Below are 5000 nucleotides of genomic sequence, written 5' to 3'. Positions count from 1 at the left end.
CTCTATCTTTCCTTCTCTCTCTTCTCCATCTTTCCCTCTCTCTGTCTCTCTTCTCTATCTTTCCTTCTCCCTCTCTCTCCATCTCTCTCTGTCTGTCAGTCGGTCGGTTAGTTTCTCTCTCTGTCTTTTCTCTCCGTCTCCCCGTCTCTCTGTCTCTGTCTCTCTCTGTGCCTGTCTGTCTGTCTTCCCCTCCCTCTGTCTGTCTGTCGGTCGCTCTCTCTCTCTCTCTCTCTCTTCTCTATCCCCCCCCCTCTCTCTCCATCTCTGTCTGTCCGTCAGTCGGTCGGTTAGTTTCTCTCTCTGTCTTTCTCTCTGTCTCTGTCTGTGTCTCTGACTCTGCCTCCTTCTCTCTCTGTGTCTGTCTGTCTCTGTCCGCCACTCCCTGTATCTGTCTGTCGGTCGGTCTCTCTCTCTGTCCCCTGTCTCTCTGTCTGTCTGTCTCTCTCCCCCTCTCTTTCTCTATTACCATATCTGTCTGTCGTTCTGTCTGTCTGTCTGTCTCTCCCTCTCTTTCTGTCTCTATCTCCCTCTCTGTCTGTCTGTCTGTCTGTCTGTCTGTCTCTCCCTCTCTTTCTCTCTCTATCACCCTATCTGTCTGTCTGTCTGTCTCTCCCTCTCTTTCTCTCTCTATTACCCTATCTGTCTGTCTGTCTCTCCCTCTCTTTCTCTCTCCATTACCCTATATGTCTGTCTGTCACTCTCTCCCTATCTTTCTCTCTCTATCACCCTATCTGTCTGTCTGTCTGTCTCTCCCTCTCTTTCTCTCTCTGTCACCCTATATGTCTGTCTCTCTCTCCCTATCTTTTTCTCTCTATCACCCTATATGTCTCTCTGTCTGTCTCTCCCTCTCTTTCTCTCTCTATCACCCTATCTGTCTGTCTGTCTCTCTCTCCCTCTCTTTCTCTCTCCATTACCCTATATGTCTGTCTCTCTCTCCCTATCTTTTTCTCTCTATCACCCTATATGTCTCTCTGTCTGTCTCTCCCTCTCTTTCTCTCTCTATCACCCTACCTGTCTGTCTGTCTCTCTCTCCCTCTCTTTCTCTCTCTATCACCCTATCTGTCTGTCTCTCCTTCTGTTTCTCTCTCTATCACCCTGTCTGTCTGTCTCTCCCTCTCTCCCTCTCTTTATCACCCTATCTGTCTGTCTCTCCTTCTGTTTCTCTATCACCCTGTCTGTCTGTCTCTCCCTCTCTTTCTCTCTCTATCACCCTATCTGTCTGTCTCTCCTTCTGTTTCTCTATCACCCTATCTGTCTGTCTCTCCTTCTGTTTCTCTCTCTATCACCCTGTCTGTCTGTCTCTCCCTCTCTCCCTCTCTTTATCACCCTATCTGTCTGTCTTTTTGTCTGTCTCTCCCTCTCTTTCTCTCTCTATCACCCTATCTGTCTGTCTGTCTGTCTGTCTCTCCCTCTCTTTCTCTCTCTATCACCCTATCTGTCTGTCTGTCTGTCGCTGTCCCGCCCGCGCCTCGCCCCCCCTCTTTTTCTCATCCCCTCCCTTTTCCTCCGCCTCTCTGTCCTTCTCACTGTGTGTGTGTGTCTGCCAGTCTGCCAGTCTGCCATAAGCCGACGAGTTAAGCCCCATGTTTCTGCTAATGGACCCGTCCGCCAAGGCCGACACTGAAGTTCCATTAACCAATGAAGAGTGATGGCCCCGTCACGTGACCAACAGGAACAGTATTGAACCCGCCAAGCAACAGAGGACAAACCAGGCGACGGGTGGCGCAACGGTTAGGTAGAGGAATGCGCGTGGCAATTTCGTCATCTTTCTATCTAGCTAGCTAGCTATCTGTATCTATCTATAGTTGATCAGTTTGTTAGGTAGGTAGTTAGGTACCTTTGTATTTGTATTTCTTTTTATCACAACAGATTTCTCTGTGTGAAATTCGGGCTGCTCTCCCGAGGGAGAGCGCTTCGCTACACTACAGCGCCACCCTTTTTCCTGCGTGCAGTTTTTTTCCCCTATCGAAGTGGATTTTTCTACAGATTTTTGCCAGGAACAACCCTTTTGTTGCCGTGGGTTCTTTTACGTGCGCTAAGTGCATGCTACACTACGGGACCTCGGTTTATCGTCTCATCCGAATGACTAGCGTCCAGACCATCACTCAAGGTCTAATGGAGGTGGAGAAAATATCGGCGGTTGAGTCAGCGCGCTCAGATTCTCTCGCTTCATAGGCAGACGTGTTACCTCTACGCCATCACTCCACTGTGTAGTTAGTTAGGTAGTTTGTTATATAATGAATATGCAGAGAGAGAGAGAGAGAGAGAGAGAGACGAGCTGTGGTAGTAGAGGGTGTAGGGGGCATAGTAGCCCTGGGGATATATATAGGCTGGAGAGAGCAGTAGTAGGAGGTTGGAGATGGAGGGGGTGGGGAGCAGGGAAGAGGAGGGGGTAGGGGGGAGAGAAATATGGCGGACTATTCATTGACTTTAATCACAGACATGCCTGACTTCCTCGGTAGAAAGTGAAGGACGTGTGTCTATAGAAAAAAACCCAACAACAACAACAACAACAACAACAACACACACACACACACACACACACACACACACACACACACACACACGCGCGCGCGCGCGCAAAGGAAAAAAAAACGGGAAAAAAAGAGACAGAAAAGAAAAGGAGTATATTTTTAAGATACAAACGAAAGACACACACTGTTACCTATCCAGGATTCCAGTCCATCGTAATCAACTGAAGCAAACGAAACAGAAGAAACCGAAACTGAAACAAAGAAGGAAGGAAGTAAAGAAAAAAGAAAGAAAGAAAGAAAGAAAGAAAGAAAGAAAGAAAAGTAAAAGCCAGCGTTCTCTCTACTCCTGAAAGTCGCTTGGCCAGAAATGATTATAATCTCTTTTTCTTTCTGTCTGTTCTGTTCTGTCTGTCTGTCTGTCTGTCTTCCTCTGTGTGTGTGAGAGAGAATGTGAGAGAAAGAGAGAGAGAGAGAAGGAGAGAGACAGAGAGGGAGAGAGAGAAGGGAAGAGAGAGGCACAGAGAAAGAGAGAGAGAGAGAGAGGGAGAGAGAGAGAGAAGGAGAGAGAGAGAGGGGGAGAGAGAGAGAGACAGAGAGAGAGATGGAGAGAGAGAGAGAGAGAGGAGAGAGAGAGTGAGAGAAAAATAGACAGAGAGAGAGAGGGGAGAGAGAGAGAGAGGAGAGAGAGAGAAGGAGAGAAAGGGAGAGAGAGAGAGAGACAGAAGGAGAGAGAGAAAGAGAGAGACAAAGAGGGAGAAAGAGAGGGGGAGAGAGAGGACACAGAGAGAGAGGGAGAGAGAGAGAGAAAGAGAGAGAGAAGGCGAGAGACAGAGAGAGAGAGAGACAGAGACAGAAAGACAGAGAGAGACTGTCTGTTTGTCTGTCTGCCTCACTGTCTGTGTGCCAGCCATAAGCCACAAGCCGACGAGTTAAGCCCCATGTTTCTGCTGATGGAACCGTCCACCAAGGCCGACACTGGAGTTCCATTAACCAATGAAGAGAGAGAGAGAGAGAGAGAGGGAGAGAGAGAGAGAGAAAGAGAGATATGGCCCCGTCACGTGACCAACAGGAACAGCATTGAACCCGCCGAGCAACATAGTCCTCCAGAGCAGGGCCCATATGGCGCAACGGTTAAGGCACACGTGTGTGTGTGTGTGTGTGTGTGTGTGTGAGAGAGACACAACTGCTGGAATGGGAATGTGGCATGACCTGCATGGCGCACACACTTTTGTGTGGCTTTGAAAAAAAAACAAACCATTCTTCTACTTCGTTCGTGGGCTGCAACTCCCACGTTCACTCGTATGTGCACGAGTGGGCTTTTACGTGTATAACCGTTTTTGGTGGGGGTTCTTTACCCCACCATGCAGGCAGCCATACTCCGTTTTCGGGGAAGTGGGGGGTATGCTGGGTATGTTGTTTCAATAACCGATCGAATACTGACATGTATTAAAGGATCTTTAACGTGCGTATTTGATCTTCTGCTTGCGTATACACACGAAGGGAGTTCAGGCACAAGCTTGTCTGCACATATGTTGACCTGGGAGATTGGAAAAAATCTCCACCCTTTATCCACAAGGCGCCGTTACCGAGATTCGAACCCGGGATCCTCAGATTGAAAGTCCAACGTTTTAACCACACGCCTATTGCGCCCATCGTCAGTCATGCCCGCCGCACCCTCCTAGGGTGCATTTTATATTTTAGGAAAAATGCATGGAACTTTTCTAATTCACACAAAGCAACACATTGACTATACTGTGAACAGGACAAATATGCTAGATATAAATGAATAATAAATATATTTCAATTTGCATTCTGTTGAGACTTACCTACTTTCTCCACTTGATGTTGAAGCCATCTTTCTTTTTCAGTCGGATGATGCAACAGGTGGTGAAAGGGAAGCAACTAATGAAGCATGTCAGTAACTTCAAAAGTGTCCCTGGAACATCTTCGAAACAAAGCAAATCTAATTTTGTATTTGTACATTACTGTAGAAAGAACTTTGTAAGTGCACCCTCACAGGGTGCGTGGGCATTAATGGATTAAATAAATCAACTGTTTTTGTTTTCGCGACCAGAACTTCAAACGCGACTCTGCTCAGATGATGATTTTGAGCTTGAGGAAATCTGACAACAGCAAAAAAAGAGAGAAGATCTATCGTCTTCCCTCTATTTCCACTATCATTTCCATTTATACACAGATACTGAAGAAGGAACCTTTGGTCAGAAACAATGGTATATTTAATTTGTCAAAGTGGGTTTTTTTTCTCTCTTTTTTTTTTTCAATAATGCTCTGTTTTGTTTTGTTTTGATTTTTGCTTTGTTTTGTTTTTTGTCTGATTTTCGTTTTCCCTTTTTTTTTTTTTTTTTTTACTACTCTCTCCATTTGCCAGATTTATGAATTGAGCGTACATCTTTTATTCTATCACAGTGCGTTACATATAAATGAAGAATCAATGTTCAGTCAGAAGGAAGTGTGTAAGCAAGTAACCTTTTATGCTGCAGGCGTTTACCTTCATAAACCCTCCAT

This window comes from Babylonia areolata, chromosome 5, assembly GCF_041734735.1.
Source record: "Babylonia areolata isolate BAREFJ2019XMU chromosome 5, ASM4173473v1, whole genome shotgun sequence".
NCBI classification, from domain to species: domain Eukaryota; kingdom Metazoa; phylum Mollusca; class Gastropoda; order Neogastropoda; family Buccinidae; genus Babylonia; species Babylonia areolata.
The sequence above is the reverse complement of the archived record's forward strand: the minus strand, read 5'-3'. Positions refer to the sequence as shown.